At 35.3% G+C, this 16,597-nt stretch overlaps 1 protein-coding gene and 1 long non-coding RNA gene across 2 annotated transcripts in view; one reads left to right on the forward strand and one right to left on the reverse strand.

Moving 5' to 3' along the window:
- robo2 (roundabout, axon guidance receptor, homolog 2 (Drosophila)) overlaps positions 1–16,597 on the forward strand; it is a 557,168-nt gene that overhangs the window by 84,764 nt on the left and 455,807 nt on the right.
- Positions 1,428–3,528, reverse strand: LOC125248824. Its single transcript, XR_007180392.1, has 4 exons — positions 3,215–3,528; positions 3,023–3,051; positions 2,613–2,685; positions 1,428–2,524 (listed from the first exon to the last, which is right to left on the reverse strand). It is a non-coding gene; the product is annotated as an uncharacterized LOC125248824 (long non-coding RNA).

The following is a 16,597-nucleotide window of genomic DNA, read 5'->3' on the forward strand; positions in this document are numbered from 1 at the left end:
AACACCTGTGTACATTGTGGTAAAGTGACCTTTTAAGCTTTGATTGGCGTGTCAGGGAGCTTGTGTGGGAATGACAACAGTAAAATGTCAAGATTGTGTTTGAGTGGGTGGAAAATAAGAGGAATGGCTATGTGATTGTGTGTATGTGATGTGCGAAGGCATTAATGTATGGACGCTGGTGATAATGTATGCATTTGTGTGGGTTTTGCGTGTGTGTGTGTGCATGCATATGCACCCATTTGATTTGCAAATACGAACCCAGGACATTAAATAAAGAACTGAAATTATATCTGCTCTTCTACCGTATTACAAATGCATTTGTTTGGATTTGTTGTGATGGCCTTGTAACAATACAAATATTCCATGCTGATTTAGAGGCATGAAATAGTAAAACCGCCCATAACTTCAAGGGGGCTTAAGCAAACCAGCTCATTCTTTTATTCATGACCACACAAATCACATGAAACAGGATGGGCACCCATTTCAATTGCTCTTTGAGGCAAAGATCCTTCTTGTTCTTCAAACACGGCCTGCGAACTTGCTGTTCAAGTGGAAAATCCCCGAAACTTCTGAGCCACCTCGGCAGAACCGTGACTGTTCAACTTTTAAACTCGCTCGCTGGAGATGCTCCAAATTATTAATGGAAGTACATTTTCCTGCCCATGGTTGTCCGGTCGTTAGTCCTGACACCTTTTCTGATTAACGAGGTGTTCGTACGTGATTAACGCTGATCTGATTGGGCTGTCAATCTTCCAAATAGACACCTTACCACCACTAAACCCACGGCTGTTCCTCTCCAAATGGGTCAGTATGGACGCCTCTCGCACTTCTTCATCGTTACGATCCGAATAGCCCTCAGTAAATTTCCCGCTGTCTGTATCGATACGTGCACCCATGGGACGTGAGCCCGCTGCACTTTTAAAGCTTATGACCGCGTCTTTCTGCCCGTCAGCAGCCAGAGGATACAGCGGGGTCAATGGGGCTAGACTGGAGGTCAAAGGCTGTAATGTTCACCATATTTTATGATAGGCATCAATTTGGAGGAACTGTCCCATCAGCAATAACAGGTTGTCATCTCTAGTGCTAGTTGCGGTTTTGCGCGGGCATCCCATTGAATAGCATTGTTGTTGTTTTTTAGTGCTGTATGCTGATATATGATGCGAACCATGGGTTTTCAAACTGGAGCCCGTAAAAAAAAGTGCTAGGGGGTCTGTGGAAATGTTTAGAGAAAAAAAGTGTAAAAAAAAAAAAAACATAAATAAGATTAAAATAAATAAATAAAAAAAAAACTAGTAAATCAATAAAATTTTGTTTAAAATAAATATGTAAATAATACAAAAAATAAACAAAAAATGTAAAAAAAACAAAAATAAACAAAAAAAAAATTGTTTAAAATAAATACGAAAACAATAAAAAAAAAATAAAAATAAATAAATAAATAAATAAGATTAAAATAAATTAAAATATATATAAATAAAAAAGTACATAAATACAAATTTGATTAAAATATGTAAAAAAAAGTAAAAAAGAAAAAATACAGTACTATACAATTCAGTTTTCAAAATGGGGTTCATAAAAATGGTGGTCTATGGAAAAATTTAGAGAAAAGGTGTAAAAAAAAGTAAAAAAACCCAAAAAAAACAACACAAAACAGAACAAAATAAGATTAAAATAAATAAATTAAAAATATTAAAAAACAAGTAAATAAATTTATTAAAATAAATATGTAAAAAAGTAAAAATAAATAAATAAGTAAAAATACAGTACTAATAACAGTTCAGTTTTCAAACTACACTGTTAGCCCGGATAAGTTGAATTTACTTAAAAAATTTGAGGAAACTGGTTGCCCTAAAAAAATTAAGTAATGATTAAGTAATGTGGACTTAAAAATTCAAGTTAATTTAACTTAAAATGTTTTGTAATATTAATTACTTTGTAGTTATTACACATAGTATAGTTAAGTTCAATGTACTAAGCAAGTTAATTTATAGCAACTTCTATTTTACTACAAAATTAAGAAAAAAAGCAAATAAAAGGTACATTTATTCAATTTTATGTTTTATTTTAATTTAATTCCAAATACAACAACATTTCATGTCCTGAAAACATTTCCTTATAAAACGTGAAAAAACTAGTTTTAAAAAATCAGCTTATTGTTAAGCACATAAATAGTCTATCTCAGAATCACAACAAATTGCATCAAAACTATATGGTTTGTTCACACTCCTGAGTTCACAATAGTGGCAGTATTCCATTTTAGGTGCCAGCTCACATTTTCCTAGGTTGAGCATTACCTGCTGAATAAAATATAAAGTATTTTTTCATACAGTTAGGGTAGTCCAGTTGCAGGGCATAAATCAGTCAGAAAAAAGGACACAGAAGTCCTGAGGTTGGTCAGTTCATCCATCATCAAACATCCTTCCAAGACGATCTTCACTCATGATGGGTTTAGCTGAGCACTTTATAGATCAACACAGACGATTCTCACTGAAGTTTGCCTGTATGAGTCCTTGTCAGCTGCAACCTAGTAGAGGAAGACAAAGATCGACAAAGACATTATCATATAATAATGCATCATGGTATTGTCAAATACTCCATGCATCAATACATACCTGGTTTACTGTAGAAAGAGCTGGCCATTGAAGTACCATCAGGCTGATGTCAGGCTCGTCGTTGACAACTTTTCTGTGAGGAGCAAACATTAAAGTTAAAGTCTTGATTATGGCACCTGATTTTATGGTTTACATGTAATTGTGCACTGTGCAGTATGCAGATTAATAAAATAATCAGCCAAAGAACAGGTCTCAGTAAACCCACATGACACACAGCTGATATGGAGTTTTTGGTGAAGGCTGTATAAGTGTAGGCCTAAATATTGTGCGTAACGTGTGATATAAATGTACATGTATATGTTCCAAATGTAAACAAGGAAATTGTTATGTTCTTGTATAACTTCATTGTTTGAGCCTATAATGTTTAAATAGCTGAGCTTTCTTTTCACAGTTATAAGGGCAATACTTACACTTCTAATCCAAAGCATCTCTTCTTGACCTGCAACACAAAACAAGATAGTCTGTTGTGAAGAAAGCTATGAACCTAGATAAAACAGTATATCCATCTGTTTTTGTTTTAAACTCGTTAATTAACTTTAACTTAATCTTTCAATCAATAGCCGTGTCGAAATAATACACGGTCGTTAAATTATTGCACTCACCATTTTCGCGCTTCATCCTCTCTCCTCTGCTGGAAGCGCGGGTGCGGGTGCAGGTGCGGGCGCGGGCGCGGGCGCGGGCGCGGTGTTCGCCGACAGCCAGAGGTTCAAACTAAGTTTACACGCCCAACAACAGCTCCTTGTGTGAAAAAGAAACAAACGACGAAATAACGCGCGTCGAACTCTTCGTACAGGGGTTCATGCACGGTGATCCACCACACGCGAGAGAGAACACTAGCTAACCGGAGGAAACAGTTCCGTCGTTTAAACTTTAACCCTCAGGGGTCTGAGGATTTTTGGGGCCCTGGAGAAGTTTTGACATGCCCTGACATTTGTGCTTTTTTCAGTTGTTCATGTTCATTTTCTAAGAACTATCAGATTGGACTTCGTTCAGAGGGAGAGGAGAGATCACGCATCATGTTAGTTTTCTTTATTTTACAAAGAGCACAACATTTTGTTTTTACTCTGAGTGTAAACAAATGAAAGAAGATATTCCACAGATTAAAATGGTGTATAACTCTTAATTGTATGTGCAACATTGACGGAGTATTTTGACTCTCTTTCACACTGATAAGAAAAAACCACGGTGGTATCGCCGGCGATACCTTCAGACCTCAGAGTGTTAACAAACAATTTTCACTGCTCACAAACAGTCTCTCAGGGGGGGGAAACGATAAAAAGGCAAATTTTTGGAAAAAAATGTCTGTAGAACTTGCCAAAACAAATGTTCCAACTTCTCATCAACAGCTCCTTGAATTCACACACACCACGACAAAATGGCGTCATTACCTGCCGTAAACCAATGTGTAAGAGGCGTGGTCAGGAGAAAAACTTAATAATTTAAGTGCATTTAACTTAGAGTATACTTATATTTTATAAGTAATGCAATCAAACTTAAATATTTTAAGTATATTGTAATTATATAGTTTAAGTAAATATAAAATCCGGGCTAAGAGTGTAGGGTTCATAACAAAGGGGGTCTGTGGAAAAGGTTATAGAAAAATTGTAAAAATGAAATGAAACAAAACAAAACAAAAGCAAAAATTAAAATAAATAAAAAAATTGTTTAAAATAAATATGTAAAACAAATACAGTCCTATAACTGTATAGTACTATAATGAGTAAAACAATGTAACTTAATAGAAACTATATATTTTCCAAATAATATTTTAGACCTATTATTTGCAGTATAAATTCAGTCTTTATATAAGAAACTATATAGATGCCTTTTAAATGTTAGGATGGGGGTCCCTGGCAAAAGGATGAGCATATTTAGGGGTCAGTAGCATCTAAAAGATTGAAAACCCCTGACGTGGATAATCACATTCTGAAAGAGCGATTATTGTATTATTATTTTACGTGATGCATCTTATATCACGCATAGGAAGCCATAAATCGATTCAGTTTAATCCAATATGTGTCTGTATTCGTTAAAATGCCATTCAACACATACATTACACATCCAATTTCATATTTTTTTCCTCCCTCGAAGTTCGTATCGTATTGATCGATCTCCATCTCTGTTAGCACTCGGGTTTGCACATGCAAACGTCATTAGAAGCTACTTTATCAAAATGATCCTGGAGTTTGACCCATGTGCACCCGTTTGCAGTCATTATCCAAACAGTCCTGACCCCGTGACCTCTGGGGGAAAAGTATTGAGAGGCTTACTATCGTTTCATCTTCTTTTCAGACTTCGAGAACCTCATCTCTGTGCCTCGCTGATAAGATACATTTCCTTGTTGCTTACTGCTATAGTTCAATTATCTCTGTTAATAAATGGATCTCTGTATCACGACTGCTCGCTACGACTCAAGAACATAAATTCTTAATGCAAAATTGATCCACGTCAGATTCCCTTCGGAGAATCAATCACAGGCGATCGATGCAACGCAATATGCTACTGGTCTACTGGTTTAGATGTGTATTTTATCAAACATGTGAACTTTCTTTTCTCTGAAGCTGGGGACTTAATGCACAGCAAAAGCAGGGAGGAAAACGGCCTGGCGGGAGTTGATTATTGACCACAGTACGATGTTAACAGGAATGAGCAATGCAGCAGAACTCATCAAAAAATGAACATACATCATACATACACACGCAAGCAAGAAAGCGCCTCACCCTGGCTGCTGGTGGTGTATGACAGGCCATTTGTTATCTCCAACAGATTCATTTTCAGCCAAACGCTGAAAGAGTCCCAGTGACAAATACTGTCCGTGGCATGTTTTACTGTGGTTCTTCACCTTACCCGTAAATACAGCCTTTCTGAGCACCCCCAAAACCCCTGAGCTGTCATCACACCTCGGTTAGGTCTGAAATAAATTGAGCTCTGCCATGAATTTATTTTAGCTTTTGCCATATTTATTAACTGGGGAGATTCCCTATTTTCAGGGGCAGAGCAGTGCATTAATTCAGAAAAACTCCACAACCCTTAAATCAGGCGGATGTCAAAAGCGGTTCCTCTAGCATTTCTCGCTGCCCTTGTGATGGAAGCCTTTCACCCCTGTTAGTCTGCACCAAGAGATTTGGGAAAGTTGTTATCCAGCTGAAATTTCTAAAGGTGTTCTCTGGTCTTGTACCATTGACTCAGACTCAAGTTTTTTTTCCCCCTGATAGATTTATGTGACACATAAATTCAGTGCACTACTCTCTGCCTGTATCAAGTGTTCCCAACATTGCTGGGGTGCCTCTTTTTTTTAATATAAAATCTATATCACTTTTGCTGAAATCATATTCCTGTTATTTGTTGGAACTAAATGCTAGCTCTGCAGTTGTAAAAAAAAAAAACAGATGGATTTTGAATTAGTTTTTGGTATTGTCGTATTTGCACTTTTGAAAAAGTATTGTAGAATCTAACATGCAGTAATATTTATACAGTATAATGTAATATACACAGATCAGGCATAACATTATGACCACCTTCCAACTATTATGTTGGTCCTTCTGCCAAAACAGCCCTGACCGATCGATGCATGGACTTCACTAGACCCCTGAAGGTGTGCTGTGGTATCTGCACCAAGATGTTAGCAGCAGATCCTTTAAGTCCTGTTAGTTGCGAGGTGGAGCCTCCATGGATCGGACAGTGGGCACAATGTTATGCCTGATCGGTGTATATATACACCAGTAAGTGATGACAAGTGATCGTCTAATAATTGAGTTCATTCAGTCAACCAAGTCAAGAACACTTGCTGAATTTGGAACCGCATACTACTCGTACAATATCTTTCTATGGCTGAAATAGTAAGAGTAGTATGTGGTTATGAATTCAACAACTAATTCATTCAGGAATAAAACAAGTGACCATCTATATGAGTGAGTTTATGCAGTCACATTTAGAATTGCTCTGTGAAATTTTGTAGGCGCAATCCAATGCAATTTCAATAGGAATCTGCCAAAACAGGAGATTTACGTGTGGGTGAAAAAGTTTTTTGCTCATGTTCAATTGGTCACGCGGATTTGCCGCATTTAACAGAAAGCTGCTTGTTTTGAAAATGACTTCATGCGTCATTGTGTGAATTGACAATGTACCTCTTTTCCCCACGAAATTTCACTAATATGACTGCACTTTCAACCGATTCACTTAAAAATGCTGATTAATTTAGAAAAGAAACACGCAACTGAGTGAGGCAGTTAATTATTCAGTCAATCAATTCACTAAAAAACACCAATTCATTAAGTGAGTCGTTGAATGATTCATTCAAACAATTCATTCAAATAATTCATTCATTCAGGAATGAAACGCGTTAATGAACATATGTTTTGTTCGGACTTGAAGACACAAAGGTTAGTTCTCTTTTGGCTTTGTTTGGAAACATTTTTATTTGCAGAACACAAATAGATAATGCAATATTGTGTCTAAAAGATTGTTTAAAAGCAATATCAATCTTGCAATCATTCTGTTGGTCTGAATATCATCCAAAAATCATCACTCTTATCATTTGCTCATGATATTAATTAATTATAAATCATATAAATTGTCATACTACGGAAGAGGATTAGGGCCAAGCAATAATAAAAAAATAAAACCATCTCGAGATTAAAGTTGTTAAATTTCGAGAAAAAATTTGTTACATTTTGAGAAAAAAGTCGAGATAAAATGTTGAGAATAAAGTCATTAAATTATGAGAAAAAAGTCGTTAAATTACGAGAAGAAAATTCGTTAAATTACGAATTTGTTCTCATAATTTAATTACTTTTTTCTCGTAATTTAATGACTTTATTCTCATAATTTAATGAGTTTATTCTCAACATTTTATCTCGACTTTTTTCTCGAAATTTAACGTCATTTTTCTCATAATTTAACTAATTTGTTCTCGTAATTTAACGACTTTTTTCTCGTAATTTAATGACTTTATTCTCAACATTTTATCTCGACTTTTTTCTCGAAATTTAACGAGTTTTTTTCTCGTAATTTAACGAGTTTATTCTCAACATTTTATCGAATTTTTCTCGAAATTTAAAGATTTTTTTCTCATAATTTAACGAGTTTAACGTTTTTTTTCTTGTATTCAAGTTTTTTCAACATTTTATCTTGACTTTTTTCTTGAAATTTAATGAGTTTTTTCTTGTAATTTAATGAGTTTATTCTCAACATTTTATCTTGCCTTTTTTCTTGAAATTTAACGAGTTTTTTCTCGTAATTTAATGAGTTTATTCTCAACATTTTATCTTGACTTTTTTTCTTGAAATTTAACGAGTTTATTCTCAACATTTTATCTTGACTTTTTTCTTGAAATTTAACGAGTTTTTTCTCGTAATTTAATGAGTTTATTCTCGTAATTTAACGAGTTTATTCTCAACATTTTATTTCGACTTTTTTCTCGAAATTTAACGATTTTTTTCTTGTAATTTAACGAGTTTATTCTCAACATGTTATCTTGACTTTTTTCTTGAAATTTAACGAGTTTTTTCTCGTAATTTAATGAGTTTATTCTCAACATTTTATCTTGACTTTTTTTCTTGAAATTTAACGAGTTTTTTCTCGTATTTAACGAGTTTATTCTCAACATTTTATCTTGACTTTTTTCTTGAAATTTAACGAGTTTTTTCTCGTAATTTAATGAGTTTATTCTCGTAATTTAACGAGTTTATTCTCAACATTTTATTTCGACTTTTTTCCTTGAAATTTAACGTTTTTTTTTTCTTGTAATTTAACGAGTTTATTCTCAACATGTTATCTTGACTTTTTTCTTGAAATTTAACGAGTTTTTTTTCTCGTAATTTAACGAGTTTATTCTCAACATTTTATCTCGACTTTTTTCTCGAAATTTAACGAGTTTTTTCTTGTAATTTAATGAGTTTATTCTCAACATTTTATCTTGACTTTTTTCTTGAAATTTAACGAGTTTTTTCTCGTAATTTAACGAGTTTATTCTCAACATTTTATTTCGACTTTTTTCTCGAAATTTAACAATTTTAATCTCGAGATGGTTTTATGTTTTTATTATTGCTTGGCCCTAATCCTCTTCCCTATCATACACTAATATCACAAATGCTGTTTAGCTGACTGTTGATGTAAAATATATATATTTCGGTAGCTTAAATGTATGTGTTTTCTTAATTGTTCTTAATTGTTGTTATTCAACCACGCCATTTTGGCCATTATGCTCTGGCAATACATTATCCCTCAAATCATATTGTGTTTATCCAAACGTAATGTAGCCTATAGTAGGTTACTGCCATTTGTGAACTACCCCTGTCCATTTTCTGTGAGGACATTAAAGTTTTTTTTGTTTGTTTTTTCTTTTCCCTGAAGACACTTTCTTTACCTTTCTTTCTATACAAATAAGTAAATAAATAAAAATTGGAAAATCAACGTGTGCAGCATTCTTTAGTTGTGTCGGAGGCTGCGTCCTCCGGAGGGTCACATTTGTCGGCCGCATAAGTAATTGAGGCTGCTTTATTTAAGTAAATGGACCACTACATTGCAAAGACATAAAGAAATTACAAAAATTTATGCTTCACTAGGAATAAAGGTCAATTTTATAATGGTTACTTTTCTGAGGGCGTATTTGTTGGCCGCATACGTCCTAAAGGATCTGAAAGATCCGGAGGACGCAGCGTTCGAAATGAGACACAGCTATTGTGTGCTTAATATTTGAAGCATGTTTTGTATTAATATACAGTAGGCCAGAACTAGCCTCTTTATACTCAGAATGTTAGAGCCGAAGTTTAAAAAAAGAAAAAAAAATGACATATTGAGTCACGGCAGCAGAAGCATCCAGAGGCATTTCACTGCCTAACATGAAAAGCGATCCTATTTTCTGAGAGCGAGGCAGAGAGAAAGAGGAGAAATATTTCATTAAGAAGCATCTGACTCCAGTCTGAGTGCCGCCTCTCTGCTGCTTATCCCTGAGAAGCCATATTTCCAGCCAGTTATGGCACCATAAATTACCTATTGACTACCTTATTATGCTTATTCGATTTGCTGTGATCAAGGGGGTTATTGAGGTGTCAGGCCCGAGTGCCAGGGTTGATAGAGCCTGTCTGGATGCCAGACGCTGCCAGGGAGATCTCACAAGCCCAAGCGGTACCTGAGTGAGTCTGAGGCCTTGTGTAATCAGGGAAGTTGATAGTTCTAATGGAAGGGGTGGGAACTTCGACTGAATGCCAAACTGGCACTCATCTGCAAATATTCTCTTATGGAGAAAGATGAACTTAAAGATGGTCTTCCGGTCTAGACTCCATGGGCACACTGGCTGTGGTTGGTTAATAAAAATGTTTTTGCACTTTGGACTAAGAATGACACCAGTGCATGAAGTTGTCTGGTATTGTGAATAAAGTCAATGGCTGTGCTGAAACTTTAAAGGCACATTATGTAACTTTTGGCCCTCTAGTGGTTAAAAAAACTGCACGCATTTTGCGGAAGAACATTGTTTTGTTTGTGCTTCGGCTCTGTGTGACTATGCGGATGAATATGGTTATCCTACTGCTCATGAAACATTCACTACTAGGCTTAAGAGATATAACCAGTTTAGGTCCCACTTTATATTAAGTGGCCTTAACTACTATGTACTTACATCAAAAAATAAGTACAATGTACTTATTGGGTTCATATTGAATTGCAAAACACATTTGCAGCTATTGAGGTGGATACGGGTAAGGTTAGGGAAAGCTTTGGTGGTATGGGTAGGTTTAAGGGTAGGGGTAAGGGTTAAGGGATGGGTCAACAATGTAATTATAAATGTAATTACAGAAATTAATTACAGATGTAATTACATGCAGGTGTTTTAAAATATAAGTACAATGTAGAAAAATGTATGTACACAATAAGTGCATTGTATCAAATGATTAATTTAAATGTAAGTACATAGTAATTAAGGCCAATTAATATAAAGTGGGTCCCCAGTTTAGATGGAAAGGATCTCAAGCTGACTAGCTGAGGGCGTTACTGTAGCTTTACCCATTAATAGACATGGTATTTCTTTGAAAATAAATTCTAGCACAGCTCTACAACAACCATAATGAAATGGTCCTTCACAATAGATAATGCTTTACACTGAACTCTGTTAGATAGCTACATATGGCAATTTATCCGTTCAATAAAATACCTTATCCACTTGTTGAGTAATAAAAACACCATCTCTGCATTGCTTTTACAACATTTCAAATGTCTCAGTTCTTGCCATCTCCAAAAAGCCAAGCCAATGTTGATTCTCTTTTTATTACGAGCTCTGTCGCTTTCTCTTTTTGCCAGCAGACTCTCCTCTGTTTTGCGTTTTTTTTTTTTTTAAATGGGTGATTCCCTACACGCTTCAAAGGAGCTGGAGCAACTATTCTCTATTTTTAAAATGGTTAGTTCCTGTCCTTGATTCTGATTGGTCAATAGCTGTGTTTATTCACGATAAAACACGACTATGACCGCTTCACCTAATGGTTCTGTGTATCACTGCACAACACCCTTAGCAACCACTCTTAGCAACGTAAACTGTTTGTTCTCATTTGATATTGTTCATTGAAGCTTACTTATATAGAAGAGTATTGTGAGAAAGAGATCGAGTGATTGAGTTTATTACCTGCACTTAGATTTAGAATTTTCCTTCAGGTCAGTCCAATGTTCGCAATAAAATATCTGTTTAAATGTCTGATGTATTATCTTGTCATTTTAACATTTGAGGGGTTCTGACAGCGCTAGTCAAAGCATTTGTCAGTTGCGTCTTGTTCCGTTTTCAAAACAATTCAGTTTGTTCAATGAAAAGTCTTCACTATTGACTCATAAAGACAGTCTTTGCCGCCATCTAATGGCAATAAATGTAACTTCTGTTGCTGTTCACGGTCAGGGACTATTTTTTCCGGCGGAAGGAAGGCTTTTAGTGAAAATTTACTTCATGAAAGTTGCATTGATACATATTTCTGGCTTTAATATTTGTATTGTGTGGAAACCGTTTTATAAAAGCAATAAGGTACTCGAGGCTAGTGCTGTATCGTGAATAAGTCACGGCTGCAGGGATTGCTAACAGCGCCCTTCAGCTGTGACTTATTCATGATACAGCACAGCCTCTCATACCTTATTGCTTACTTACAGATATGACGAGACATGCATGGGCGGGTGATTAAATATTTAATTAAATCATTTATTGCAATATGTTTTAACACACTTACTGAATTTGATATAACTCTATTTACTGTCAAAAATCAAATCATGAGATTAAAAGGTTAGTTCACCCAAAAATGTCCAAGTATAGTCCTAGTTTTCTGAAGAGACATGGCTTGCTTTATATGTTGAACAGATGAACAGATTGAATTGAGGCTTTAATTCACATATAAACATTGATCAGCGAAACATGAACAGAGGCTCAACTGAACCTGCTTGACGCTCAAGAACAAACCTCATTATTTCTTGATGAAGCTCAAACATGCTGCGTAACACGAGAATGAACCTCATTGGTTCTTGTGGAAGCTCAAACATGCTGCGTGATAAGAGAATGAACCTCATTGGTTCTTGATGAAGCTCAAACGTGATGCATAACACGAGAATGAACCTCATTGGTTCTTGTGGAAGCTCAAACGTGATGCGTAACACGAGAAATAACCCTCATTGGTTCTTGTGGAAGCTTAAATGTGCTGCGTAACACACAAGAATAAACCTCATTGGCTCTTGTGGAAGCTCAAACGTGCTGTGTAACACAAAAATTAACCTCATTGGTTTTTGTGAAATGCGGCAATTCGGTGGCAGCAATTGCTTGAATGGTGGGTTCATTATAATTCTTTTGAAAAACACAACAAAACAGTACAATGTCAAAGTCTCTTATATTAAACATAGAACTTTTATTAACAAAACGAATAAGCATGGCATACACCATACTATAGGCCTAATATAAAATAACAAATAACTAAAAAACAACAACAACAACAACAACAAAACTGAAAATCAGCCAACACTGTGGAACCAAATATACGAATTAAGAAAATGAATAAGACAGCTTGGAGGCACGACACCATGCTGATCTGTGCTGCAACTCTTGTTCAGCTCATGCTGAATTGAGCAGATGCATTCAGTTTTTAATTGTAGTGTCTGTTCTCTAACTGAACTAAATGATTTTTATTACTAAAAGGATGGTACGGAGCGGTGCCACGGTGGGCAAGTGATGTTATTGGTGTGCGGCTGAACACTGTGTAACACCGGTAACACCTGACTATTGCAGCACACCTATAAGGGAGAATCAAAATATTTATAAACTTAAAAAGCTTTTTTTTTTGCCCCATTTGCGTTTGTATTGTTTTACTACTTACATGATTATTTAAGCATATATCATATTATTTACAATACAAAGCATACACAGGGACAGTCATATACTGCATAGAACAATGGATGTAGTGTCCGCTTAAAAAAAAAGTGGTGGACATCACAGTTCTCATTCTGTTCCGTTGCACTGTCTATTCTTGAGTAATTACAGGCCTATTTCCTACACATATTTTTGAGGACATGTCAACAATTAAAACAAATACTTCCAATATAGTCTGTGTTAATAAATGCTTTGCTATTGCAGGCGTGACATTATATGACAATGTTTCAGACTGTTTTATACAATTTATGGTTTCAGCCCACAACTAATCACAGTCTGCCGGATTCTGGAGTGTAGTAAAATTTTAAATAAATAATAAATAAATAAATAAAAATAACAAAAAAAGCACAAACATGGCAGAGATGCCAAGTTCAGTGGCTGGAATTAGCTGAGGTGACGTGACGGCTAACAGACAGCAGACAGACAGCTAGTAGTGACAGCAGCGGTAATCCACCTGTCACTCAAGTGGCCACGCCCTTAATTATGCAGAACATTAAGGCTTAATATAATTTAAACGGATGAGATATAAAAAAAAAATGCACTCCCCATCTCACAGTTGTCATGAAGGGCAAAAATAGCTATATAGACCAAAACCACTTTTTGTACCAGGCTGTAAACACATTTGTTTCTGCTGTAAAGTTGGGTATTTTAAAGGTGCCCTAGAACTTTTTTTAAAAGATGTAATATAAGTCTAAGGTGTCCCCTGAATGTGTCTGTGAAGTTTCAGCTCAAAATATCCCATAGATTTTTTTTTAATAAATTTTTTTAACTTCCTATTTTGGGGCATCATTAAATATGAGCTGTGCTTATGCTGTGCGGCCCCTTTAACACTCTGAGGTCTAAAAACGCGCCGGCGCGTTTTGCAGGTTTTTTTTCACATTGCAGCAAAACAGACTTAAAATACTCTGTCATTTGTTGTCATAGAGACATAAGTAATACATCAATTGAAACTATAGAATATCTCCTTTTATTTGTATACACTCAGAGTAAAAACAAAATGTTGTGCTTTTTGTAAAATAAAGAAAACTAACATGATGCGTGATCTCTCATCTCCCTCTGAACGAAGTCCAATCTGATAGTTCTCAGAAAATGAAGTGTAACTTAGTGAATACTAATCACAAAAAATTCATACTTATGTCTAACAAAACGTTGAAATGTCAGGTTTTAAATCGTGCAAGTCAAATCGAAAACAAACATTCTGTGTTTATGTAATCTGTATGAAAAGAGAGCCATGTCAGAAGTCCGTGATTCAGCTCATTACCCGCTAATGCGGCCACGCCCACGGAGCCAGCGCTATTCACAGGCAAATTCAGAGACAACACATGCATTCATCATCTCAATCGTGTATTTATTGCCTTGAAAATTGTTTATCTGGATGAAAAAGCCATGGTTAGCGATCTCTGGAAGACATGCAGTAAATTCCTGTTTGTTTTCTTCTATTGATAAGTTTTAAGTGAGTTTTTGTTTCTTTAGCGCCCTCCGGCTGTAGTATGAATTGGTAAACACCATTCATGGAATATCGTCTTCTTCTTAGGTGAATTTGTGGACTAAAATGCACAGAGCGCCCTCCGGCTGCAGTATGAATTGCAAACACCAGTGCTCATAGAGATAACAATGAATATTAAATAAAAAATAACTCCTCTGTATAGAAAATTGACATAAACATATGAGAATCCTATATTTCTCCAAATGTGCATGCTTTTAAACTAAAAGCCTATATTCAGACTCTTTGCATCACAGAAATACATTATATTTTAAAGTATAATATAAAACCATTATTTTATATTGTAATAACATTTTTTCTGTATGTTTCATGTACCATGATGAGCTTGAGACATCACAGAAGTTTTTTTTCACAGCCTACCTGACTGAAATGCCTCATTAATATGCAAGTCTTTTCAGGTCATTACTATTCAATTCTTTTGTCTTCACAGGTGAGAATGAGCCATTATTCATGGAGATTCACGCCTCCTCGCATACCGTGTTTCTTGGCAAAAAGTGTCTTACAAAAACTAAATCAGTATATTGTTATAAATGAAAGAGTAGTCAGCATAATTTTTACATAATTTTGAAGCAAAAACTCTAGTCTACAACCTTCAATACCCAAAAGTCTTGTGAACACAGATTTAATATACTTTTATTGGCCTTATATAAGTGACTTAAGTTTTTTGTTTTTTCAGTAACCACGCATAAACGTTATTCCTTCAAAAACACAAACATGTACACACATGTTCCTCACATATTATGGTAGCCTAGTTTGTGCTGAATACAGTGTAATGACACTTGTGTCATTAATATGTTTATGAACAACTGAAAAAAGCACAAATGTCAGGGCATGTCAAAACTTCTCCAGGCCCCAAATCAGCCTCAGACTCCAGAGGGTTAAATCTCATGCTCTCCGCCCACGGAGCTCGCGCTTGCCTTAAACTGTGCCTAAACAAAGTTTACACAGCTAATATAACCCTCAAATGGATCTTTACAAAGTGTTCGTCATGCATGCGGCATGCATGTGTCGGATTATGTGAGTATTGTATACTGTTATATTGTTTACATTTGATTCTGAATGAATTTGAGGCTGTGCTCCGTGGCTAACGGCTAATGCTACACTGTTGGAGAGATTTATAAAGAATGAAGTTGTGTTTATGAATTATACAGACTGCAAGTGTTTAAAAATGAAAATAGCGATGGCTCTTGTCTCCGTGAATACAGTAAGAAACGATGGTAACTTTAACCACATTTAACAGTACATTAGCAACATGCTAACGAAACATTTAGAAAGACAATTTACAAATATCACTAAAAATATCATGTTATCATGGATCATGTCAGTTATTATTGCTCCATCTGCCATTTTTCGCTGTTGTTATTGCTTGCTTACCTAGTCTGATGATTTGGTTGTGCACAGATCCAGACGTTAATACTGGCTGCCCTTGTCTAATGCCTTTCATAATGTTGGGAACATGGGTTGGCATATGCAAATATTGGCGGCGTACACCCCGACTGTTCTTCGGAGGTCTTTTAAACAAATGAGATTTATATAAGAAGGAGGAAACAATGGAGTTTGAGACTCACTGTATGTCATTTCCATGTACTGAACTCTTGTTATTTAACTATGCCAAGATAAATTCAATTTTTCATTCGAGGGCACCTTTAACATGGGGTTCTATGGGATTGACTCCCTTTTGGAGCCTGTCTCTAGCGGGCCAGTCGATGAATTGCAGTTTAAGTCACTTCCGTGCATGGGGCATAGCCATCGTTTCAGAAATGAGGGGGACAGAAATGTCAGTTTTATCTGACCTTTGTCTAATTGACAGATTTGTTTTTTTTTTGTTTTTTTTATTATTATTAATTTATTATTTTTAATTCAAAATCACTTTACTTTTAATAAGAAATCAAATACACTGCTGAACAATAACCAAATATCTATAATATTTTACCTATATTTTATGACAATTTTATGATTGGTTTATGTACTACAAACACTTGTGCATTAAGTAATGGAGTCCTCAATGTAAAAAAAAAAAAAAAAAAAAAGATCACAGAATAAGGTAGAGAATATACAGTACCTATCAAAAGTTTGGAAACATTAAAATTATTTAAT

This window comes from Megalobrama amblycephala, linkage group LG16, assembly GCF_018812025.1.
Source record: "Megalobrama amblycephala isolate DHTTF-2021 linkage group LG16, ASM1881202v1, whole genome shotgun sequence".
Classification (NCBI taxonomy): domain Eukaryota; kingdom Metazoa; phylum Chordata; class Actinopteri; order Cypriniformes; family Xenocyprididae; genus Megalobrama; species Megalobrama amblycephala.